Source organism: Leptonotus elevatus, chromosome 7 (assembly GCF_054856555.1).
Source record: "Leptonotus elevatus isolate MCC_2025b chromosome 7, RoL_Lele_1.0, whole genome shotgun sequence".
NCBI lineage: Eukaryota > Metazoa > Chordata > Actinopteri > Syngnathiformes > Syngnathidae > Leptonotus > Leptonotus elevatus.
In genome coordinates, this window is record NC_141245.1 from 8,972,277 (window position 1) to 8,999,960 (window position 27,684).

The window sequence follows — 27,684 nt, forward strand, 5'->3', positions numbered from 1 at the left end:
CAAATTTTTTATAATTATTATCACAATTTATACTCAGAAACTAATAAACCTAACCCAGAGCATATTGAGGCATTCCTCAGTAGCTTAAGTATACCTCAGGTAACTACTGAATATAAAGATATGTTAGATGCACCACTTACTATAAACGAGTTGTACAGTGCTCTAGATAGTATGCCAAATGGCAAAGCACCCGGCCCTGATGGTTATCCGGCTATATTTCTAAAGCACTTCTGGTCAATGCTTGCTCCACTATTCTTAAGAGTAGTAACAGAAATTAAAACTAATGGTCACATACGCCCACACATGAATGCAGCAGCAATTAAACTTTTATTAAAGCCAGAAAAAGACCCCACCCTTCCATCAAGTTACCGTCCGATTTCACTAATTAACACTGATATTAAAATTATCACTAAGGCTTTTACATCTAGATTAGAAACAGTAATCCCGACAATCATTCATAGCGACCAAACAGGCTTTATTAAAGAGCGTCACTCTACTAATAATATTAGAAGGCTCTTTAACCTTATTAGTATGTCACAGCGGCATGATAAAAAGGCAGTTATTATATCATTGGATGCAGAAAAAGCTTTTGATAAAGTTAACTGGTCCTTCCTCTTTGCTGTTTTAAATAAATTTGGCTTTGGGAAGTCATTTATTCACTGGGTGTCAGTATTATATGATTCTCCTAAAGCTACTGTTACTACTAATGGGATTATATCTAAGAGTTTTACTCTACAGAGAGGCACAAGACAGGGATGCCCACTGTCGCCTTTATTATTTGCAATATTTATTGAACCGCTTGCATTAGCCATACGCCAGGAAAGAATGATTCAAGGAATTCACTCTGGGGTAACAGAACATAAAATTAATCTATATGCCGATGATATTTTACTTTATTTAGAAAAGCCTGCTATTTCATTAGGGGAAGTATTTAACTTAATAACTAAATTCTCACAGTTATCAGACTATTCTATTAACTGGACAAAATCAACACTTCTACCTATTACAGAAAATTCATGGAACCCTGCAAGCCAGGACCCATACTACTCATTTCCTATAGGTAATTTAAAATACTTAGGCATAAAAATCTCACCTAAATTAACTGATTTAGTTCATTTAAATTTCACTCCACTTCTGGATAGCATTTATAGTGACTTGGAGCGCTGGAATAATCTTCCTATTTCTCTAATAGGACGAATAGCCACTATTAAAATGAAAGTTTTACCCAAAATAAACTATTTTTTCTCAATGATTCCATTTAAACCTACGGCTAACTGGTTCCAGTTGTTGGACTCAGCCGTTACAAAATTTTACTGGAAAAAAAAAAAAAGCAAAGATTAGTCTATCTACTCTTCAGAAAAATAAATCCAAAGGAGGTCTAGAGGCACCAAATTTTATGCACTATTATATAGCCAACCAGCTACAATATATTATTTTATGGGCACAACCCAATAGAGATACTAACTGTTGGCTGGAACTAGAACAGAAGGATTGTAATAACCTCAGACTCCTAGATTTACTCTTTATTACAACATCGATTAAGCGCCATAACTGCTTTAAAAATCCAATGATTTCCGCCACCCTGACTGCCTGGTGGAAGGCACTAGAAATGACAAAAGCCAAAGTGGAGCCCAGCGGGCTTTCTCCCCTATGGCATAACCCCGACTTTCAAATTAACAACCAATCGTTTTATTTGAATGTGTGGGAGCAGAAAGGAATTACACATCTCCACCATCTCTTCTCAGATAATATGTTTATATCATATACATCCTTGCTCCAAAAATATAAAATAAAAAACGGAAACTTTTTACATTATTTGCAAGTTAAAAGTATGATAAAGAAACAAATTCCAACACTCCAGGGTACGCTCCAACCGCCTGTTTTAGCTAAAGATATTACCAAGCTTTCTCCAACAACAACAAAAAAACTCTCAAAAATATATAAGTTACTTTCATATACTGATAAAACGTCTTTACCCATCTCAAAATGGGAAACAGACTTGTCTATAGCTCCGGAATCTGTCTTTTGGATTCAAGTTTGTGAAAATGTTTTTAAAATGACAAAACACACAAATTTACAACTTATCCAATATAAAATTATTCACAGAACATACATTACTCAATATATGATGAAGAAAATGGGACTCTCAGACTCCGACATTTGTCTCCAGTGTTTACAAAACACTACAGACACTTATTTTCATGCTTTATGGTTATGTACTCCGGTTATGTGTTTCTGGACTAAAGTCTTAGAAAAACTTTCCGCTGTCTTGGACTGTAGGATACCGTTCTCTCCAAACTTGTGTTTGCTAGGTGACTTAACAACAATTGACTTACCACATAAACAATTTCAATCTATACTTGTAGCCCTTACTATCGCAAAAAAAACAATTCTTGTTAACTGGAAAAATAAACAAACTTTGAATATCGACCAATGGTCTAACCTCCTCATAAATCATATTTTAATGGAAAAAATATCTGCCTCAAATAAAAACCAAATGTCAAAATTTAAAGAAACATGGTCTACGTATATAGAATTTTTTAACCTAAACTTGGATTTTAATTCTGCCTGTTAGCGAGAGCCACAGCAGCGTTATAACTGGCATTGATGTTTCTGTATTAGGCAATTTGTAACTAATGGTTGTGTTTCCATAGTCAGGAACCCGGCTGCTGCCAGCGGGATCGAGCGGATTCACCTCCGATGGGCACCAGGGGTTGATATTCGGATTCACGGCATGCCAGTGGGTTAATTCTGTGGGTGCTGTCCCCCCTGGCGGGGAGTGGGCGGGTCTGCCCCTCTGTTGGCTGCTGGGTGGCGGCTGCGTCTTGGCCGTTCCCTGGGTCTCTTGGGGGGTGCTGCGTTGCGGGGCTTTCCCTGGTGTCGGGGGCGGCGCCGTTCCGGCGCGGTCCGTCGCTCTGGGCCCGGCGACGCGGTTCGGGGCCTGTGGGCCGCCGGGGTGCCCGGTGGTTCCCTCTCCCCTCCCCCTTCCTCCCCCTTGCTGCCTCTCCCTCCTCGCCTCTCCCCGCCCGTCCTCCGCCTCCCTGTCCCCTCTCCCTCGTCGCCCTTCCTCCTCCTCTCCCCCTCTCCTTGCGTCCCTGCCGCTGCCCCCTGCCCTTCTTGTCGTCCCCTTCCCTCCTCCCTTCCCCTTCCCCGGTACGCCTTCCTTCCCCTCCCCTGGGCCGGGGGCTCCATCCATGGCCCGGGTCTCGGTGCTATGGGGGCCGGCGGGGGTGGCTGGGGTTTGGTGTCGTGCCCGCCCCGCTCCGGTGGGCGTCCTGACACCTCGGGCGGGACCCAGTATCCGGGGGGCGAGCCCTATCGCCCCGCCGGACGGGTCCCATATGCCCGCCGGGGTCCTGGTGGGGTGGGTGGGGGCTTGGTGGGCCGGTGCGCCTCCTGCCCCCGCCCGGTTGGGGGGGGCCCCGCTGGTCACACCTCTTAACTCACTACACTAGGTTTGCACAATACACTTTTATAGACATATAGGGCACATAACACACTTTGGGGGGTGGGGTAGGGTGGAAACACCGTCTTCACCCTACAACTCCCCTCCAATTTTAATACACCACACAACTTGTGGGTGGGGGGGGGGGGGCTTGGGGGCTTGTGGGGGTGCCATCGGTTGGGGGCCGCAGTATAGAGCAGTGCTGCGGTCCCCTGTCCGTGTCGCCACCCACCCCCCCCCCCGCCCTATCTATTTTTTTTAATGCACCACATACACTCAGCAACATGCTTGGGTGGCGGGTGGATCGGAGCGTGGGAATATCATTTCCATCGGCTCCGGTTCACCTGCTCCTAATTTTAATGCACCACACACACACACTTGTATATACACTGGGTGGGGTCACATTCACGGTTTAGGGGTAGAGTTCGCCAGTCCGCGAGCTGGCGGACTCAGTAACAGGGGTTAATTTTCACAAAGAACGCTGGGGTGACGACCGGGGCCTTCCCCCGCTGGGCCTGGGGTTCGGGGGTGTCGGCCGCCCTCCGGTGCCCCCATCTCCCCCTTCTGCCCCCGGTGTTCCGTCCTTCCACACGGCGGGGGGTGGGGTGGGCGCGGCTGCCCTCTCCGCTCCGCTGTCCGGCCCCTCTTCGGCGCCGGTGCCTGGGTGCGGGTGGTCCCCGGGGGCTGGGGGTCGGGGGTTGGGGGGCTGCCGGTTGGTCGGGGTGGGGTCGGGGGGGGGGCGGCTTTGTTGGGGGGGGGGCGGTGGTGGGGGTTGCGGGGTGGGGGGGTGCTGGGGGTGGGGGGTGTCTGGGGGATTGGGGGCATGGGGGCGGCTGGGGCTGGGTTGGGGTGGGTGGCGGGGGGTGGATGGGGGGCGGGGGGTGGTGGGGGGGGGCGGGGGTTGGGGGCCGGTGGGGTGCCTGGTGGGCCTGCAGTGCCCCGTCCTGCTGCGTTGGGCCGGGGGCGCGGGCCGTGTTGGGGCGGGGGGCGCTCCTGCTCCTGGGTTTGCTCTCCGGCCGGTGGCCCTGGTGGGGCCCGGGGGTCGTCCTTTGGCGCTGCCGCGGCCTGGGGGGCCCTGAGGTGTTGCGCTTGCTCTGTTCCGGCGGGGGTCGACGGCTCCCCTCTTTGGTGGAGATTTTCATGCATGCCAGATCCACCACACCAGCATCTACCGAAACTCAGACACAATCTGTTTCCTCCTCAGGTTATTGAATCGGTGGAGGCTGGTGTCTCGGATCTCACGCGGCTTCGTCTGTCCTTCCTTCCTTTTCTCGGTCTCTCCGTTGGTCTCTTGAGGCCTCCCTGACTTTATGTTTTTTGGATTTGTTGGGGTCTGGATGTTTCTTGGGCTGGGGAGGAGTTCTGGTGGGGGGTGTCTGGTCGGTGCTGGATTTCACCTTCCTTGGTTTTCTTCGGTCCCCTCGGGTCTCCTGGTGTTCGATTTAGGTGAACGGTATAAGATTTTTTTTTTTCTAATAGGTTTTCTGGTGAGCTAACAAACACACGCACGCACGCACGCACACACACATACTCACCCACACACACAAAAAAAAAAAAAAAAGGTATGTATGTATGTATGTATATATGTATATATGTATGTATATATGTGTATATATATATATATATATATTTAAAAAAAAAAAAAAAAAAAAAAAAAAAAAAAAAGAGCAATGATGATGACATTTCCGAATGAACAATACTGAGCTCTAAAAAAAAAAAAAGAAAAAAAAAAAAAAAAAAAGTACAAATAAGATTCAGTATGACAACAAAGACTGAGGACCCAAATCAAGTATTTTTGTTTTTTGCTTTAATGAGAAATTGAGTTACTGTAAATGTGTGTGAATCATTTGGCTTCTTTTCATGACATTACAATTTAAGTTACCAATTCACATTGCTTCGAAAGGGCGATGTCACACAGTGTCAAAAGTCGTTTGTTTATGCCACTGTTGGTATCAATGTGGCGTGCGCAAATTTCTGACCCTGTTTTTCCAAACACCTGAAATCCATTTTGTTTTGTTTGTTTGTTTTATTAAAAAAATATATTTTCGGACACATTATTACAGGTTACATCGATCACATAATATCATTTGCAACATTGACATCCAAAAGAAGGGCTGACGGGTAGAAGCCATGGCTTATTAGTAACCCGTCCCCATTGATTCTTACTATACGCATCAGTCATATACATTAATATTTTAATTAAGTATGAATTGAAATAAGTCAATGCATAACAAAGCTATAATTATACTCAGTATTTATGAAGTTTGGACAAAAGTCATGTTATTTTCCGAGAAACAAGGCTATCCATCAGCACTGATCGAAGACAATAAATCATTCAGGCTTGGCTCCAAGTGAATCTTTTTAGGGATGGTTTGACTTTCCAACACTTTTCTCATTGCATGCCCCTCTGTGCGTCAGGAAACAAAGAAGAGATTAAGGAAGAAGGTAATCTGCTTCCTGGTGATGAGCCAGGGGATCCAGGGGCTCCTCGGCTGCCTATGATAAGACCACAGTCATCCCAAAACACCCACTGATGGCGTCCGTGCATGCTCAAACACCGAGTTCTTGTGGAAATACATTTGTCTTCACGCTAAAAGATAGTGCCAGCTCACAAAATTAAAATTTTCTCAGAAGCCATCCTTTCGGCAGTATGGCACACACAGACACACCCTCCAAGCACAGAAAGAAAGGTGAAAAGACAATTAGAGAGAAATGAAGTATGGAAACCAATTACCAAAACATCACGCCATTTACTCTAATGTTCCATGAACTCAGATCCCTGGAGACAACTTCATAGAAATGCTTTTGTGCTGCTGATTTTTTTGGTTGGTGTGCACTGTTGGCAGCAATGCCTTGAGATATGATATAATCCGTTCCTTGGCCACACTTGTAACTCAAAACACTCTCAAATTATCTTTCCCCTTTGACATGAATAGCAATGACGTTATTCTGTTCCAGCCTCCCCCAAAAACTGCAGAAAATGTTGTAGTGTGTTTTTACTGAGAAAAATAGCATTCTATAACATTGTACGGTACTTAATGAAAACATTCAATTATGACATAATTAAATAGAACTAAAAGGAATAAAACTTTTTTGTCATACTTTCTCTTCAATGCACATTTTGCTGCGTGTACACGCTTTGGTCTTATGGGGGCAGTATAGGCCAGAGACTCTTCTCTTGGATTCTCATACAGCAGTAATATAGGTCATTCTTTGCAGAGGATGAAGAATATATGCCTGAGAGTATTGTTATATTATCTGTCTACATGTGTTGCTGTTTGTCTTCAGATATTTGTTGCTTAAAGGGTAGCAACATTGTCACATGAATGCTAATTGCTAGCCCGTGTACCAATAGAGTAGCAGTATGTATGGATGCATGCTTGGAGACTAGTTCCAAGTTTTGTTCTTGTTTTTCTCCAGCACTGCAGTACAGTATGGTCATATCGGCAAAGCAACAAATTGACTTAATCTCAAAGTAAATTACTTGAGTAACACGGGCACAGAAGAAACAGGTCGACTGTGACAGTGAAAAAGGATTCAATTAGAGGAAATCTAAGGTGTGTTGTTGCAGACCTTTTCAAAAGCATGGAGGAAAATCTCCTCAGAGGTGCAGCATCAATGCCAACTTGATCTGGGCCTCTCTAACAGGATTACAAGTGGGATTTCTCACACGCTACAGACTCGCCTCCTTTTCGTTCACCTGTCTCATCACCCTCTTTCCTTTCCCTTCATCATCCATTTAAAACCCACACCACCTCCATACACACCATTACATTTGGCACATTATCACTTTTGTCTACACGGTTCTTAGCACCTCCTAAGTGTAGATAAGGTGTCCGGGCCACAAAAAGAACAAAAGTAAACACACGTTGTGGCGGGAAGGTACGCTTGCAGATACAAGCAGGTACGAAAATCTTGGGACTTTCACTACACTATACGTGACCACGTCTTCTATGTCTTTTTTTCTGTACAATCTTCTCCATTATCTGTAGTAGCCAATCGTATGCATATCAACAATGCACATTACAATATATTTGTATACATTATGTATCACAAAAAGTGATAGGATGACATACAGTATGTTTCTAATGCCAAACTGCCATTACTGTAATCTCCCACCACTGGACACACAAAAATACACTTCTTATTCACATTATGCTTGTGACCTCACTCACATACTGCTGCGTATTGTGTGTGTGAGTGTAAGATGAATGGTCATTTAAAGAACCGTGGCACCTCAGAATTCAACCTCAGCACCAACCTCAGACGATAGCAGATGGCATTAACGAATGTTTTTGCCAAAGTCAATGAACTGAAGCAAAATCATGTTTGTCCGCTTGGACAGCAGTGTTATTGAGATTAACGGTTCTATAATCTAAAGATCAATACAAGATTAAATCAGGCCCTGGGTAACCACTGATATAAGACAATTCTATTTGTAAAACCCCCCTAAAAAACAATCAATAGTTGTCACTTGTCAGGAAGATAGTGTGTGTGTGTGATGAATTTGCACTGACAAGTGGTCCCACAGATTTGATAGAAATCTGGTCAACATTCAAAAACAAACAGGAAAGTCTGAAAACATTTATTTATATTTTTTTAACATTCATACTGTTAAAGGTTGCAGGAAGCTAGAGCCTAAACCAGATGACTTCGGTTAGGCAGGTTACACCCTACTGGTTGCCAGTCAATCACAACAAGTCAGTGACGTGCGGTCAGGATAGGCAAGGTAGGCACTGCTTACCCCAGGCTGACATGAAAGTTGAAACCGTTTGGCTTTTTCTATTTATTTTAATTATTTATTTCATTTCAGAAAGCCTACACTACCTATAGGTTTAAAAGTGCCAACATTTGGTGATTTTCATACCTCAATTAATGACTCATTACTTTGTCTGGCCTGCAGGCAAAAATGCTGCAGAAATTATCCTCCTGAAGGCACACCGCTACATGCGTAGTCAGTTTCCCAGTAGAAAAGTATTTTACGCAAATAGGCAGATCGCTACGCAGCCTTTTTCACGCCATTCTTTTGATGGAAAACGCCTTCTTTTGAAGGATGGGAGACCAACGCCTACTTTTCACAAAGAATGGTGCAAAAGGAAAGATTGGCTTTGTGGATGTGCTTCGATTACCTGACTGTTTCACTTTACATGGTGTTTGGTATTGCTATTGCTAGCTTGATTTTGTGAGGAATTAGGCTGTTTTACAGGGAGATATTCATTTTCTTACATTATTTCCGGGCGGGTTTGAAATTGTCCGTTTTTCATTGTGGCAAATGGGAGGCCGACCTTGCACTGGCTGTGACGGTGGCCCAGAACTTTAGCTGAGTGGCAAGTGTTGAGCCGCCGCACCAGAGGCGATGGGTACGAACCCCGCTCAAAGTAAAAACATTAAAAAAAAGATAGCGGAGCAAAACATTTAAGGCTTCAAAAGAGAGTAATGTTTTTTTGTTTTATTTTCTAGCCATACAGAGGAAGCACATGTTAAAATAGTTCAACTGTATGGCGTCTTGGAGTAAACTGAGTATCATTTAAGTATCTCGGAAATGTGGAAAATATGGTCACCCTAGGATACGTTGTTTTACCTTTTTACAGAAGTAATTTTTACCGAATCCAAATGTATTTACAACATTAGCAAGATTATGTAAATAATAATAATTCAAACTTATTTGTAAACATTTCCAGTAGATAATTTGCAACGACTAGTTACAGGTGGAAACAAATAGAGAGAAAACAAAACATGATCTGCTGATTGGTCTCAAATACAACTCTTGGAATGTCTGTCTTCGGGAAAGAAGATTTCTCATCAAATTGGAAAGGACAGGAAATTAGAGCTTGCGCATATTGTGTATTTTCTAACTAATAAAACAGAATAGTCTTTTGCTAACTTGTGCACACTGAAGTTAATTGAGTTTTGTTATGACCCATTTTCACAAATCAGTACGGCAACTTTTTAGTGATCGTTGGCCTCATAAACTCTATCGATGTGTGAATGGAGCCTGGAATTGTATTTCTGAGTGTCCAGGGTCTTAAATAAAACATTGCACCTCCTATTGTTGACTGTATGGATGCAGTCGTGAGTATGTAAGTGAGCAATTGCAACACACAGAGACAAAACTTAGATTAGTCACAAAAAAAAGAAAAGTATCCTCGTTATTTGACTCAGTGTTACAAGAGCAATGAAAGCGGAGAGCATATTAGTGGACTTTGATGACGTACATGCCATTGTTCCCGAGGCTAATAATAACCAGGCTGTGGAAGGGGAATACAATAGTTTGTTATTGGCCTGCTCAGTATTTTCTCCTCTGTAATTACGCTCACGAATCAACTCACTTAATGCTGCCTGTAGAGAAGGGCGCAACAACTACCAACTGAGAATTTGGGAAAAAGAAAGACACAAAGGTGGTCATAGTTCTACAATACCGTACATTCATTTGTTGAGTCTGTATTTCTGTATTGTTCATCATTGCTCAAATATGGCATACATTGGATATTTTGACGATTTAAAAGATGCCCCCATTTTTTAACTTAATATATCATTTTGAAAGGTGGGAAGTAGCCAGAGTACTCAAAGAAGCAGGGAAGAACATGCAAAATTCACACAAGAGGGCCAGAGTAGATATTGGAACACATAATTCAGTTAGAGGAAAATACAAATAAATAAAGTTAGCAGAACATGAGGAGGGAGTATTTCCTTTTGTGAAGCTGTAGAAACCCAGATAAACATACCTGACTAATCCAATTAGATTTGTTATAATTTCATGATTTTGCATCCATCCACCATAAAACTGTTTACGAAAACAACTTTCAACACTTTCAACACATTCAACTAGCAAGGTCCCTAAAACATCCACAGTCCTAAATCAGTGTCAAATATACAGTATGTTATCCCAAATGACACGCTCTAGTGTTAATTCCGTCCACGAAAACAAAACAAAAATAATTTCGTCAACACACATTTTTCACCGAACTAAAACTACACTAGACTGGGCTAAAAACCTCATTGATAAACAATAATTGCGACTAAATCAGTATTCATTTTCATCGATTAATGAAGATGAGGCGAAATTGTACTTTATTTAATAAAAGCGGGACTAAAGTCTATGGATATTTTAGTTCATGAACAAAATGAGGCAAAAATTTTATGATTTTGTAAAATCTCGTCTCTGCTAATCTGTCACTGTGACGCTGTCATGTGACACACAGTGACACACCCCCTTTCAAATCTGCAGCTAAAGAGTGCAAGATGCACAAACAAATGGGAAAGACAGGATGTGCAGATTCACAGTGAAAGGTTAAAAAAAGTGAATTATAGTTATAATGTAACTGGTGCTATCAAAGTTAAAGCATTAACTAATTTATTAATCACAAAAAATGTATTAACGCAGATTAATCACACTATTAATTTTGAGCGTAGATGATCCTTTAGCTTGACAGCGGACGGTTACATTAAAGATAGCACAGGTTGTGTTTGAGCAATAAACATAATTACAGGCATTAAAGCAAAGCATTTAATAAATGTTTGCATATGCCATTCAGAATATTTGTTCATGTCAAACTATTGGGATCATTTTTTCCATTTTAAATTGTGCAAGTAATGAACTGATTAGAAAAAGAGGATGATTACAAAAAATATACAAAGAGGTATAATGATTGTACTGACTAAAAATACACTAAAATGTTGACAGTTTTTGTTGACTTAAAAGGAACCCCAACTGTAATAACAAGATTGCTCTATATTGGTTGTTACTAACATAACTATGAGATATAAATTTTTCAAAAATCATTTACAGTTGAATAGATTTTGTGGAAACTCTATTTGGACGTACGCCGCCATTGTTTTTTTTTACGTCGCAACGCATTCAGTGTGTAGTGACGTAGACTGGTGGCTGGCTCTCTACCTTGCAAAGTGAAACGCCTATAAAGAAAGCAAGGTAAGCCTCGTAGCGTTCCTAAAGAAACAACATGCGATCGAGAGAGTCATTCTCCTCCAGGCCGTGCTCTCGTCACCAAACGCATTCAAGAATTTTGATCGTCCCTTTAGGAACGCTACGGAGACTTAACTTGCTTTCTTTCTTTCTTCTTTCACATTGCTCGGCAGAGAGCCAGCCGCCATTCTACGCCACTATGCACTGAATACGTTGCGACGTAAATAACAATGGCGGCATGCGTCCAAATAAAGTTTCTACAAAATGTAGTTAACTGGAAATCATTTTTGAAAAATGAATCCCATAGTTATGCTAATAACAACCAAATAAATAATATAGAGCAAACTTCTCATTACAGTTGGGGTTCCGCTTAAACTAGACGAATAAAATTGTTTTCTTGGACTAAAATAAAGACAAAAATGCTAGATTTATAGTTGACTAACAATGAACTCAATAAAAACAAGATAAAGTTGACTAACTATGTTGAAAACTAACAAGCGTGAATGAACCTGGACTAAAACTGAGAAAAACTCAATTAAAAAATGGCTGATAAAATTAACACTAACACGCTCACAATATAGTGTCATCAAACAACATTCCAGAAGTAAAAAGATAAGAAGACGGTATTAAACAATGACATAGTAACTCATCATCAGCTAAATACACTAAAGACACATTAGCAAATGGAAGAGGTCCTTTAAAATCAGTGCTGTCATTATGCAGGATACACTGTTTAAAACTGGTAAAATGTTAATAATATAGTACCATTGATCAATAATAGCCTAAAGGCAATGGGGGGTGTTTGGATATTTACATTGATTTTTTTTCACTAATTGATAAGAGGTTCAGATGATGGATGGAGGGATGTTTATTATTTAAATCTTCCATAACATTGGTTGTAATGTGATAATGTTTTAAACATTGTTGATGAAATAAAAACAAGGGAGGGAGAAGTGCAATGAAAGGAGAAATGTTATTTCATTTTGTTTATTAGTGTTTGACACTACCTGGAGAAAAATATGTTTTAAATGGTTCCGTTTTTTGAAACTCAGTTATAAAAAATATTTAAAAAAAAGACCTGCAAATGTTGCTTACATTTATTTCATCAATTTAGAAACAATATTAATTGGTTATTCAAAATTTTTGTTGATTTTAAATTCAGTTTAACATAATTGTAGTTTTGTTCAATATTCATACTATTTTAAACAAAAAATAGTATGAATTCAGAGGTTTTTGTTTGAGAAAGTGCAGTACAAAATTATTGCATTTACCAAACTAAACGACGAAAACACCCCTAAGGGTTAAGTCATCTGAAAACACTGCATCTGGACCTGGAGAGACGTTAGCTACTTGGACCGAAGTTTCTCATATGTCTGTGAAAACCCAGAGTCAGCAAACTCACTTCTACAGCAACATCTGTTCTCACCAAAACTCTAAGTATAACATAACCTACTGTCATCTGTCAACCTAGCGCTATATGTTGAGGCTTGCTACTCAATTTACCAAGTAATCATGATGCTACTATACAGTATGTCTTCAAGCTAAAGAGCCACCATCAAACTGGAGCTACTATTGCAACACATCAACACTCACCAGACACGTCAATGAGTACTACAGTATTATAGGCATACGGCGCTTACTTAGCATGATACAGTCACACAAACCTTTATGCTGTAGCAAAGGATTATGAAAAGAACTCCAAAGGCACTCACCAAGCGTCATGAGGCGCAAGACCATTTCCTTAGTGGAGAGTCAGCTTTAGACCTGTTTGTGCATCTGTAAATCGTTCCTGTTCTTGCTCACTTGCTGCTTCGATTGCATTGCATTGTGTGTCTGCGTATGTTTGTGTGTACGTCTCGGTGTGCCTAATCCCCGCTGAGTCGAGTGGGTGCTAAGCAGCAACAGCTCACTAGGGAGGAAGTCACATTCAACTGTGAGGTGTTGTGTGTCAAGACATTGACGACGTTTACATGCAGGCAAAAACCCTTTTAAAACCAGATTATTGGCCATATTCGGGTTTTGAAAGGCCATGTAAACACGCGCAATAACCCGAATATGCTCTAATTGCGGGTTCTAAAAATCTGAATAAGCCCCTTGGGTTACCTCTTTTACCCTTTTGGGTTACCTCTTCTTTGTCTCCTTTTCCTCTTCTTCGCTTATTTGCACTCGCAAGGAATCTTGGTCTTTGTAGTAACGACTTGTATGCGCAGCGCCGTCCTACACGGGCCTCGCTTAAATACATAGATTTCTCTGCCGCGTTTTCGCATTAAATTGAGCCTCCGCTTTATCCAAACAAAGTAAGTCAGTGCTTCTGGCGTGACAAGAACCGCACTTCGGGAGCGAGTAGGGACACGTGGACACATTTGAAAGCAATAAAGTGGTAGGAGTTGTTTTTTGTCCAACTGAAGAAAGCTCTTTTAGATGGCTAGCTAGCATTTGTGTACACGACATAAAAGGCCATCTGTTGTAAGTGACTTAGTCATTGTAATTTAATGCTTACTTTCTCGACAGTGCATCTACAATAAGCAGATTAGGAGGCTGTACGGTGAACTCTTAACAGGACTACTACACAGGCCAAAGCAGCTTTTACTTTCCGGGATACAACTGATTAACACAGACAGAGAAGCTGGCATGTAATCGGGAATTTCGAGGTTGGTTTTTTTTTTATGCTTATTGTAATAACAGTGAAAATACAGATGATGATGATTATTCTTATTATTATTATTATACAAATACAAAAATACAACTCCTCATTGTATTTTAATTGTAATTTACTACTCATTTGTCACTAATACTGATACCAAGTATTGATACCATTAGTACTTTTGATGCATAAAATTTCCTGACAGATCATTTTAAAGAAAGACTACGGTATATATCCCAATATTGCATTTTCACTTAAAGGAATACAAGACTTATGAAAAACTAAGAAGCTATTCTTTGAAATGGTTCATTTAAAATATTCCCTGAAAAAATTGTCAATTTATGTTGAGCGATTATGATTTGATAGCACTTTTTATGAATATTTTTGCATTAATTACAGTATCGGCCATTTTGGATAGTCACGTGATCATCGTGATGTGTCGCGTGCGTGAAACGTATATGACATGGCGCTAATGACAACAAAGACACTCACGAAGAATTATTGCGTCCCACGGCGGACATCAAAGGTGGAATTACGCCGTATAGCAAAGAAGCACTTCTTCAAAAGCAGTAGAGCCACGGAGGACTTACTAAAGATTTGTGTCCACAGCGGAAAGCGGGGGATGAAAGTGGCCAATAACAACTCATTCAGCCGGCCGGCTCGCAGGGGGTCGAAGTTGGGGACTGTCTACAAGTTGCATGTTACAGAGGGCTCAAATTACCACTCAAGTCACCATTGACATTGTTCACTCTGAAAATGTAAGTTGGGACGGTGACTTTTACTCTACAGGCCATGCTACATGTTGTGTGCTAAGCACGCTAGCCCATATGAACTCATTCACTGCCATTGACGGCTATAGACGTCAAAAATTCATTTGAATTATTTCTATTAGTTTCACAGTTTTTTCCCACTTTTGTTACCAAGAGTATGAAAGCCTAGAATTTTTTTATTGTACATTTAGAACAGATATAAAATTTGTGATTGTCCAGTAACAGGTCGCAGGTTCAAATTCTACCTCTGACTGTACATTGCAAATATATCCATGGCAATTATGCTAAGGGATATAAATGTATACCAACTGATTATCACAGTTCTACGTTTCCATATAAATGAATGGAGGTTACTGCATGCCTAGGTGGCGCTATTGAGTGATTTATTTATTTATTTTTTGCATTTTTCCATTAAATATCATTCGTTCCACTCTTCCATCTAAATGAATGTTGGGTACTGCATGTCTAGGTGGTGCTATTGAGTGAATTTGTTTTGCATTATTTTCCATTGGATATCATTAGTTCCACTTTTCCATCTAAATGAATGGAGGGTACTTTCAAATAACACTTTTCCGTATAAACTTCAACTTGCTTCAAAAATTCACGCGTCCCGGGTTCAAGTGTTCTTTTTATTCGTTTATCTTTCAACTACAATTAATACTTATGTAATTTTCACATAATTTATCTTTCAATTTACTTCATAAGCATTCAGCTTAGCATTCAGCTATTAGCATTCCGTTTCCAACATTCCCACGCAATTTCTGAAGAAATTGGACTTAGTCTAGTTATTATTATTATTATTATTATCTGGGATGAATTAGGTTTTTGTTGATGAGTTCAACAAAACAACCAACTAAGTGCAAGGATGTTAATAGGCCTTTATGTTGACATTCATGGAGAAAAAATAAAACCCAAACCTCAACACATTTGATTCTTGAGCCAATCTGCTAATTGATTCTTAAACTGTGTGTTTAAATGTTGTCTCGTGTTTTGTTTTTGTTTTAATCATTTTACCTGCTGTGGATTGACAGAGAGTGAAGCTTCTCAGGGTTTCTACATTTGTGTTAAATGTAACCCACTGTGGAAACATTTGGGGTAAGACAGTGAGTGGAGGAAGGTTAATCACATCCACACAATCTGCTGATGACCTCAAGCTACTCGCAACTGTTACTAATGCTCAGAGCAGCTGGGGTTTGTGAGCATCAAAGATCATCAGCTGCTGCTCAAAATGTTGCCATCAATTGCAAGATTTAAATAATGCAATCAAAATCTAACTAGTGTCTCCATGCTTTTGTTGATGGGGTGCATAAAAAGTGATTGTGGCCAAATGAAGGACACAGAACGCATAATGACAGGCTGAAGAATTGCCCCGGAGCTCATATTTGGGGCACATGTTGCCAAGAGAGGACATGTTTTGCAAGACAAGTCCATTAAAATGCTTTTATAAGCATCTGATCCATTAATAGTGGTGGCATTAAAATTTAAAGAATTCCTTTGCTGTGTTTTCAAATATGCATCTGGTCAGTCTTGAGGGAAAAAGAGCTACAATCAGACCAATCAGTCCTTAAATCCCAAATCTCCCACTTCATCTGCTGCTGCTGCTCGCGCCCGTGTTAATGAAGCCATTATGCATCTGTCTTCCTTTGCCTCGGGGAACAAAACAAACTGAGAAATTATGGAACTAATTTAAGGAAAATATATGTCACATTATGTCCACATCCAAAGTGCCTCATTTCATTCTATGTAAAAAAATATATAAAATATTGCCTCATTTCATTCTATGTAAAAAAATATATAAAAGATTTTGGAAAAAAATATTTTTTTCTAAGGCACTGGTTTGTTTGTCATTTTTGGAAAATATACAGATTAGTAGTAGCCAGTAAAACTGAGTTTGCCAGCTGCCAAGAAGTGTCACAGCCAAAGTGTTCAAAACTGGGTCTCAGCTGGAGGCAAATCTTTCTTTTCAGCACAAAACATTCCAACACCACAAACATTCTGGATTTTATTTCCGATTTTGAAATTTTGATGATAAAAAAAACCAAAAATGCCTATATGCACACATGGAAAATCGTAACTTTGAACACAATCCAGTCCATTCCATTTGACTATTTGAATGGAGATACTATAGTGTTTTATTCGTACTTTATTGTTGTAATTATGTATGAATTATTGTATGTTTCTGTTGGCAGGCAGCATGATGTACATGCATGTCATGAGGTTTCTTTGTTGGTTTGTACTGGTTAAAAAAAAAAAAAACATTAACATTTTTGCGCAGCTGGGAAAAAAAATGCAGCTAAATATGCAACTTGTTGGCATTTTTCATGAACATGCAAATCGTTTGATTTCTGCTGCTTTCTGTTTGTGATCATGTGCATGGTCAAATTAATGTATTGAATTGCTAATCAGTCAGATGCCTTCCAGTGTCAGTTAAAAATTGTGTTTGTAATAATATGTTCATGTGCCCCCACTCGTCTAAACACAGTATTCTGATTAATATTGCATTCCCGTTTTTATCCATATAAGGGGGCGGCCATTTTGCTTTGCACTGCCAATACTAGAAAACAAGTCAACCGTGATGTTCACAAGCTGAGCCCTTGGGCACTGTGACGTCATTTTCAGTCGACAGCAGGTCCCTGACATGGATGAAAACGGGTGGATCCATATTACACAAATGCAATGTTATTCAGAATAACTTGTTACGATTTAATATCTAAAAAAATTATTATAATAATAATAAAAACTTGATATTTAAAAAAAAAAATCTTCATCATTTTTGTTGTTGTTGGAACTCAATTTGTTTTATTTCATTGATTACAGAATCCAATACTCCCTTGTTTGTATTGCCCTCTTCCTTTTTTTAATCAACAAGTTCATAAATGCTATGACTAAGAAATTCTGATAATACACATGTATTCAAAATGTGTAATGGCCCATCTTCATTCTATTTCTGACAGACAGATTTTTCAGTATTCACCGTAGTTTTAATTGATCTTTTAAATTGTATTTATTAAATGTGTAATAATAAATATATATAAATAAATCTAATCAATGTGTTGGACACTTTTCTTATTAAAATAAAAGTACTACTTACACCAATTCACTGGTATAGCTAACACATATGATGTATAGAAGTTTGGAATATGTCAAGGGCGCGTGTTTTTTATTTTTTCACATCCTGCCCGAGTGTGATTTTCCAATGCATTAGGGAATAGTCCTCGCTAAGTCAAGTGATTAAAAAGATGTAAGGATGACCCCGGGCAGCTAAAGTTAAAACGTTTCTTTGAAGGAGGTTACAGTTGGTTCAAGGGTGCACGTGGAGGACTTTGTTGTTGTTATTATCATTTGCCTGAGCATTTCTGGGTCAACCCGGCTGAAAGTGTACTGCAGGGCTTCACACTCAGCTATGTGCTTTGTTACCTTTTGTGATGGTCTATATTCAACTATGTGAACATTGTCAACAAAAAATGCACATTAAATCTTCCAATGTCATTTTGAAGGAATCAGCCTGAAAGAAGGTTACTTAGAGGTTTAATTGTATTTTAATGCACTGTGGTTACTTTGTATCTGATTAGAATGATAAATAGTCTGGCCTCTTGTTATTTAAATCTGTTTGGGCACATGGAACTCAGTTTGATGTAATCAGGGAATAATCTCTTTTATTAAATGGCGATATAATTCTTACATGACAGGCTTCTCTTTTGAATTGTCTTTCAAAATTTGAGGCATGCAAACAAATCAATGCCTTGTGTCAGTTATGATTAGAATTGATTTAAATGCATTAGAAAGACCATTGAAGTGGGAGAAGATGTAATGTGGGTTCTGGTGAAGTGTATCTAAATGTGTTTATCTGCAGCAACGGCAACACCAAACTCCTCATAAATAGCATTACTTGAATCAATGATGCAAATGTATTTGCGTAAGTTTTATTTGTCCAGGTTAATTTGCAATGCCGACCTGGCTGTAGACAGCAAAACGGTGTAAATTCCCAATTCTAATGATATTGGGACATTGTGTAAAAACAACCGAATACAATGATTTGCAAACTCTTTTCAAAATATATTCAATTGCCAATGGCAAGATATTCATGGTTCACGTTGATAATATTATTGTTTTTCTGTTTTTGTTTTTCAAATATTTGTCATTTTGAATTAGATGCCTGCAACACGTTCCAAATGCTGGGATAGGGGCACTGTGTTACATCACCTTTCCTTTTAACAACACTCAATAAGCATTTAGGAGCTGAGGACGCTCATTGTTGAAGCTTAATGTGTTCTAGGTGGAATCTTGTTACATTCTTCTTGAAGTAAAATGTATGTCGCTCAACAGTCCATGGTTGTATTTTGTACTTCATGATGTGCCACACATTTTTAATGGGAGACGGGTCTGGACTGCTGACGGGCCAGAACCCTTAGCTTCTGTGTTGCTATATTTAGTTAGGTTTTTTTTCTCTCTCTGAGTTAACTATTTTTCTAGAATGTGAGTATCAACAAATATGGTGACTTTTTCTAGTGTTATGGGAGACATCCAGAGAAAACCCACCACAAATAATCTGCTCATGATCCTAAACCTGCAAGCTCATCTGTGAAAGTGGAGGTGATGTCACGGCTTTGGCATGCATGGCTCCTTCTGGGATATCCTTCAACGTGCTGCAAGCTAAGGATCCAAAACACACTGGTGAAACAAAAAAACAGTTTGTCAGGGGCAAGAAGTGCACGGTTTGAATACTGACCAAGTCAAACTACTGACTTAAACCCTATAGAGCATGTATTTTACCTGCTAAAGAGCAGACTAAAGAGAGTGCATCTCTGAAACAAACAAAACAATGAAAGAGACTAGATGCTTGAGAGGAATGGGCAATTTTAGTATTGTCAATTTATTATTGCAACTAAATATTCAGCCTTTATTGTCAATGCGTATGTTTCAAAAGTTATAGTTGAGTATCCAATAAGAAGAGAAGTAAATGCCTGAAAGTAAAAGGTGAAATTTTGAGTCTCATAGTCTTATTATCACTAGAATTGGCTAGTTCATAAATACACATAGTAAACCGGTTTCTGGGTCACTCAGATGGCAACAGACTCAACAATTGTCTTTTGAAAGCAAAAGCACATAATGATGTTGTGTTGCCAATATTGTCACTATTTGAACCGACATTTTACGGCGCAACGCAGCCGATCGTAATGTGTCTCAGAGAGACGCGTCTTAACTTTTCGAAATATTTGCTTGTGGGTCTTTTTGCATATCTCTTTATGCCACGCTTGGCTATCTTCCCTTGGAAGCCGGCAGCTATGCATGACTCTCTTCGCTCTATCAGAGAGGATGAGCGCGGGATCACCGAGATGCTCTCTTGGCTGCAGGCAAAGGAGGAACTTTAACATTTTGACTTTCTCAAAATTAAAATGACTTTGCTCGCGTGTATTTCAAAGTGTGTTTGTGAGGAATGAAAGGCTCCAGACAGGAGCTCCCCCCCCCCCCTCACCAGATCTTTCTCCAGTTTGCTTCAAGCTTTCCCCTTTCATTCCCTTATCGAGGCCATAATGTGCACAATATAATATATCATATAAGTCGGGCCTCTGGTGCAGCTTTGGAGAAAAGAGTAAAATTATTTTACAATTAACTGGCATTTAATGTGAAGGCTATTAAAGCAGGCCAGTTGAATGCAAATTATTTATATTTACATTTAATTCATTAATTTATTGTAATCAGATTCATTCATACATCCATTAATTTGTAGATCCATACGTAGGATTTAAACAAGCTGTTGAACTGTGTAGACCTTGGGCCCTATTTTCGTAAACAGGCACATGTACGTTCGGCGTAAAAACGTGCGTGTCTTCATTTTCGTTCAAGGCCAAGTCGAGTTTACCATTTTGGGGAATTTGAATATATAATATTTGGGGAAAGTATTTTTGTTATCCATTAATTGTCAAATGTGCCATTTTCCACAGTAGCCTATCTACAGTATATGCATTAACAAACAAAAAAAACACTGTCATGTTAAGATGTGAGATTATATTTACTTGCATACCTGAACACAAAACTTTATTTTGGTGGTTAAACATTATACTTGATTAAATTCTAACTGACTCAGCAAAGTCTAGTGAGCGAGTATAAAAAGGTGACGTTCAATGAAAATGAAGGAGTCCACATTAAAGCACTTCTTAAATCTGGATGGCCTCTGAGACAAATAGGGACAGGTTGTCTCATAAATGTGTTAAGCAATTTGTACGAGTGTGTATGGTGAATGGCTCTCCTAAAAACACGAAAGATGTCAAAGATTCTATTTTAAGATTACGCCTACATCTGACTCACACTGCAGCCTGTCATCATTTCAACTTTGTGTCTTTGCTCACATTCATTTCATTTTTATTCAAAACAATAATTAAAAAAATAATTCCAAACTGCGGTACCACCCACAATTGAAAACAGTTCCGTTATTAATCGACTGAGTCTCTAAATTTAAAGTTCCATTTCACAAGATAAAGACCAGTATTTCACGTGTTAACTAGACATACAGTAGTACCTCTAGCATATATATATATATATATATATATATATATATATATATATATATATATATATATATATATATATATATATATAACTATATATATATATTTATATAGTTTTATGGTGGTTCGTTTCTATATACTGTACAGCTTATAACAAAGCTGCCACGAATGTGCATCATTATTGGTTTGAAATGGACTGAACATAGAATCTTATAACACTCGCTTAGCTTGAAACTGCACATCATCATAACTGAAGTATATAAAAATAAAGTATTTCATTCAAGATGGGAGATTTGTGTGTCTGAATAACTTAAGTTATCCATGGAGACATTATTATTCATGAGAAAAAGTCAATTTGTTTCGACTACAACCACACCTACTTTTCCTTTCATTGTCTGTTTCTCCGTGCCTTATTTATTCACGTCGGGATGAGTCCAAGGACAAAGTCTCATTAAGGATGTCAAGACCAACAACCGCATCACACAGCGAACCCCCAACTTTCGGCATACACAGAATGATGAGAAATGATGCATTTGAAAATGTGTTGTGATCACACGTGATGGAATTTCTCAACCCCAGGAGTGTCACGTTCACATCTTCTTTTAGCTTCTCTTTACCGCACCAAAATCATGTTTATCCAGGAATTTGAAAGTGTTAGCTGATCACTTCTTTAAAATTGAATCCCCACTCATTGAAGCATTCAAATCAGAATTCGAATCGACTCTGCTCAAGAGCATCATGCTGAACACGCAACATATTTTATTTTCATATTTTATTGTGGCACAAGCAGCATTTTCCCTTATGTGCAAATCTGTTTTGATTTCCATCTGGGGTTTTTTTCTTTTCTTTTATCCTACCCTCCCTGAATGCGCACTTTAGTTTGGCAGTGTTACTGCTTCAAGTTGTTTGTCATAAATGTTTATTCAAAGTACTTTCACTGTCATTACCATTAGCCTGCGTAAGTGTGCTAGCTTAATGCTATACCGTACAATGGGAAATGTCTTTGGCAGGCTATTGAAGTCATTTATTGTTACTTTTACATAAACACTGCAGTAACAATGGCTTGCTCTCCTTACACTCCACAGTTTCTTTGGGGAGGGGTGGTGTGGTGGAGGGTGACATCTTGCACGTCCCTGCGGAGTAGCGGACATGTGGTGTGCACTTAAGATCGTGCATGTACTCGCACGCGCACCATGAACGAACCTGACACAGATGCTGCAGTCAGTGACGTAGCAAGGGGCCCCAAGCAAGAAGGAATTGGGGGCCCTGTTGTTAAATTGCACATCTGCATCTTAAATAATCAACATGAATTGTGTTTCATTCAAATAACTTGTTGAAACAAAATAAAAACAGTAATACAATAGTAAAGTGCACATAGGGGCCAGAAATAGAATACAGCACAGGCCAAAAGTTTGGACACACTTACTTATTCAATACTATGCTTTATTTTCAAGACTATGTACATTGTAGATTCTCACTGAAGGCCTCAAAACTATGACGACAACTATCGAACACATGTGGAGTTATGTGCTCAACAAAAAAGGTGAAAATAATCAAATAAATATGTAAATAAATATAAATCATTTTCTCTGATTACTTTTTTGCACATTATTGGCATTCTCTTGATGAGCTTCAAAGGGTAGTCATCATCCGGAAGGGTTTTCCCCAAAAAAATTAAGGAGTTCCCAGATGTAAGAATGCCAAAAGTATGCCAAAAAGTAACCAGAGCAAAGGATGGCTATTTTGAAGAATCTATCATATAAAACATGTTTTCAGTTCTTTCACCTTTTTTTTTTTTGGTTAAGTACTGTAGTGGACCAAGGACACGGGCACTTCAAAAAAAGATTCCATTTAATCAAATCAGAGCAAAAATCTTTAACAAAAACAAACCAACATCAATTAATAGCTCAAGTTTTGGGCCCAATTTAAAAGAGGTCAACCTAACATAACACAAACAACTCAGGCGGCTTAAATAGGGGTGGACCAACTATATCAACACTAACAAGTGAAAACTAAAGTGCATTTAAACAAAATTAACAAAAATAAATGCTCCAAACAAATCATTCAACAAATACATTCCCCCCTCCAGTCTTGAACAATGGCAGGTGCAGGTGGTAGGGGGTATCCACCACAGTACATAACTCCACGTCATAGTTTTGATGCCCTCAGTGAGAATCTACAAAGTAACCAGCCATGAGGATAAAGCAAATGCGTTGAATAAGAAAGCGTGTCCAAACTTATGGCCTGCACTGTACATTCAATATTAAAGTTATTAAACTGCGCAAAAGTCCAAACTTGGTTGATTTAAGGTTGATTCAACATCGATTCAACATATGTTCAAGCCATTTTCAAAAGTGGTGCTTCCTTGATTTGGCTTGTGCAAAAGCAGTTATTAGGCTATATGTTCAAGATTCAGTCATCTCACACTGTTGTGCTCAATTGAAATGAAAGCCAGCCCTTAAGTCTCTCCTAACACAGACAGTCATAAACAACTCTTACTTACAGTCACCGCTGTCTTGTTTACTTTTTTCTTCTCCCTCTTTTTTTCTTTCGTGTTTCACTCCCAGATGGATTTCTCCTCTCCATCCTGTCAGTCTTGTCCGAAAATCTCCTGTCACTCTATCTGTTTACACTAGCGCACGCACGCTGTGACTGATAAGCAACAAGTGGGGGAGGGGCGAGTTTGGCTCACCGGACCCTTTTGGGAATTTGAGACGGTCAATTGTCATTGCACATTGGCACTCGTAATGTGAAATAATAAGATATGCGGTTTGTGGGAAATCTGTTGCTCTGGGGCCCCAAGCAATTGCCTGGTTTGCCTAATGGCAAGCTACGCCTCTGGCTGCAGTTACGCTTTGGGCCAGAAGTGGCAGTCGCGAGTAAAAAAGTGACAAACGTGACGTGACGGCAGTGATATTCTCTCTGCTCTATAGAAACAAGTAGAACTGCGGGAGTTTATGTTTAGCTTACTAAAAGAAGTGTAAACAATTATTCTTGGAGCCCAAAAGCAAACGCATGAAATAAAATTAACACTAAAACTGAATTTACTTAGCCAAAGAAGCAGGTCACACAATGACAAACAATGTCGAGTAACAAACCAAAAACAAACTGACAAAAGGTCAAAGAGAAACCATATCAAATACAAAAATTAAACTGAAAGAGGTGGAGGGACGACACCAAAAACAGAAATGATTTTCTAAACTCGAAACACTAGAGAGCAGATATCATGGAAATACTTATTTTACCCTAAAAATGAACATACGGTAAGTACAAGTACGTAAGACTACTGGACAAACAACGGAGGTGCACAATAAAATAATCTAACCTCTTCTTTCCGCTTCAGCTGTGCCTGAAGACACATCTGACTTTCATTATTTGCAGGTGCGGCACACGAGGCTCAGCCTCAGTCTACTGAAGTTCCCCAAGAAGACTCGGGAACACAAAACAGAACATGCAGGCAGAAGAAACATCAGTTTCATCAATCAACCCTACCTGTGTCACACTACTGCCACCTTCAGGCTACGGCATGTATTACATGTAATAATAGTGCATTCAATAGACCAAAATCTCCTGTAAACCTACTTGTTGTCCAGTCTACACTCACAGGAAATCAATCGAACTGTAATTGGCCAAAGTGTGTCTGCTTCTGTTCAGATAAGCCTTTTTTTCCACTACTTGGTACCGACTGGACACAAGGCTAAACTTGCTATTGATGCTTGAGTCCTGTAGCAAAGCCAGTATTATCAGGAATTATTTTCAGGTCCAGCGTTTAGAACCAATATTATGTGGGCAGCAGAAATAATTATTGCTTACTGATTAGGTAATTTGTCATTGTCATGTTATTGTAACTTAAAAAGATACATACCTAGACGTATTGATAGTTGGTGTGTTGAGTAGTATATTTGGTATTGGAGTAATCCAAAAGTAATTAGATGTAATCACGTTCAATAATATGGTACTTGGATTTTTTTAAAAATTAATAGATACTTATACAGTAATTGTGTTGGAATACATTTTTAACGTATGTGTATATAAAAACGCATCTCTGCTCTCAAGAAGCCTCTCAGAGAAAAACACTGGGGTGGGCTGTGACATGTGGTGGGCAAGTCTTTAAATACCCGGAGGGGGATGGTCCACGACTTCGTCAACGCACGTGTAAAGACACACACAAAATACACACAAACGCCCTTGAATGAAGGACAAAGACAGCTGACAGAGTCTCTCATTAGAGACCAGCAGACTCTCCTTCCTGGTGACAGCTCTCATGAACAATTTTAAGACGGTCAATTAATGTAGTTAAAATGTAAGATGCAGAGCGTGTGGCTTGTCGTCATGGTGCTACTTACCAGTTTTTACAGAAATATGGAAGACTTGGGAAGTGTGAAAAATGAAATGGGTACAGATGGTCCTTTAAAAAGCTAAAACCCAGACCAGTGACATTTATTAAATCTGAAAATGTTTATTATTATTATTATTATTATTATTCCTTTTCTTTGAACTTATGTTGCACTAAGCAGGAAGTGAAGTTATTTAGCTTTTCTCAAAAGACATAAGTATATGTACTGCGTTCCTTTGTTGGTGAGCGCAGCATAGGGACGTTTTCCTTCACACCAACTCGATATCCAAGGTAGCTTCATGCGTCCGTTGGAATTCAGAATGACAAAATAAATGCAGTTGTCGTTGTGTTGTCATGTTAATGGGAAGTCCCCGGATGTCAGAATAGAGCAGACATAATGCAAAATAAAGCAAGTCAGAAAATGTGCAGTCAAACGAGTACGTCTTTCTTCATCTGAATAGTTTGGCAAATAGGGAGAGGACATTGATGCAACTATAAAATTGGACAAAACTATTCAGACGCCAATCAATCAGGGACTATAGTAGACTCCTCAGGCTGACAATGTACTCACACATTTGGAATACAAGACTTTTTGTGCTATAGATGTGATGATGATCAAGTGGATACAACTGTAAAAGAGGGACCCACCCATATATATCCTATAGTAAAAAATAGGGGTGGGAATCTTTGAATGTCTCACGATTCGATTTGTTTCAGATTTTTGGGTGTGCAATTCGATTCAGGACGATTTTTTATTCGAAATGATTTGATTGACAATGATTTTTGCTTCAATCTAGATGTGCAAGGAATTGTAATGATCTACTCCAGTCTGACTCGCTAATGCTAATTAGCGCGCTACTCGTGGCACTTTTATCACTCAAAAGAATGGCTCTGGAAAAAAAACAACTTTTATTGGAATAACTTGATCGTGACTTTTTCCTTCTCTCTAATGTGGCTACAACTTAACAGTGTATTAGACCGCATAGAACCACACCGCCCTTCGGTGGCCAAATCGGGTAGAACATGAACAGCGCTCCAAATAAAGGCACACACAGACAAAGGCAAGACAGTATAAAATAATTTAAATAAATCGATTTTGGGACATTTAAAATCAATTCTGAATCGTACTAAATGAGAATCGTGATTCTTATGAGAATCGATTTTTTGGCACACCCCTAGTAAAAATGCATCCAGGTGCCGCATTTGATTTAGTAAATGTACAAAGATATAATTTGAGCGTTGAACGGAATCCTTGTGCCTCAAAAACCGTCACGTTGCAAAAAAAAACAAAAAACATTGAGCCATTAATATTTCATTCAACATTTTAGATTTTGATTGTTGAAGATTTTGTAATAAATAAATAAACAAATAATAAAACATAACGTATTTAATAACATACTTTAAAGCATGACTGCAAGAAAATATGGAATGCTTTACTATAAAGTGCAAAATATCCAAATCTATTCCAACATCAGAAGCATTTTATAACTAAGCCTTTGGACAGTGCTAATCCATCCAGGCATCCATTTTCTATAGTGCTTATCCTCACTATAGCATTGTGGGTGAGCTGGAGCCTCTCAGCAGACATGGTGCGAGAGGCAGAATATACCCCAGACTTGTGGCCAACCAATTGCAGGACACATCCAGGCAAGCAAACGTTCACACTCACAATCACACCCATAAACAATTACAGTCTCGAATGGTCCTGCCGTGCATATTTTTGGAACATGTGAGGAAGCCATGAGTACTTGTAGAAAATGTTATGCTAATCATTTAACAATTGTTAAGGTAAAATAGATATGTTTAAGAATGAGGTGAGCTAAACAAATAAGACAAAAGCCCTGAAGAAAGATCAAATGATGGTGGGCAAAACTTGCTTTTATTCACCGAAGTTACAGTCAGCCATGTGGAAAAGTTATTTCTCAGAAATGCTGTAGATAAAAATGGACATGAAATGATTTAGACTAGTGGTAAACTTGATTGCCATTTCTATTTGTCATAGGTTTTGTCATGTTTTGGGTTCTGTTTTCCTTGTGTGTCTCCCTTGGTCTTGTTT

At 39.2% G+C, this 27,684-nt stretch overlaps 1 protein-coding gene and 1 long non-coding RNA gene across 6 annotated transcripts in view; one reads left to right on the plus strand and one right to left on the minus strand.

Annotated features, from left to right (window-relative positions):
- The window catches only part of sphkap (SPHK1 interactor, AKAP domain containing), a 118,566-nt gene extending 93,823 nt beyond the window's left edge, over positions 1-24,743 (minus strand). For 2 of the 4 annotated variants that reach the window (XM_086080375.1, XM_086080373.1), the window contains exon 1: positions 13,082-13,221. The gene's annotated coding sequence lies outside the window, so the exon portion shown is untranslated. Of the gene's footprint in view, positions 1-13,081; positions 13,222-23,795; positions 23,888-24,617 lie in introns of those variants that run through there. The other 2 variants (XM_086080374.1, XM_086080378.1) reach the window with 2 other exon arrangements.
- LOC147170756 (uncharacterized) lies at positions 13,560-24,818 on the plus strand. Of its 2 annotated transcripts, XR_015095561.1 has the most exons (5): positions 13,560-13,749; positions 13,881-14,020; positions 14,413-14,539; positions 14,623-14,771; positions 24,674-24,818. It is a non-coding gene; the product is annotated as an uncharacterized LOC147170756 (long non-coding RNA). The 2 variants fall into 2 exon arrangements; XR_015095560.1 differs by lacking the exon at positions 24,674-24,818 and having other exon boundaries at positions 14,623-16,544.
- Positions 24,819-27,684: the final 2,866 nt, after the last annotated feature.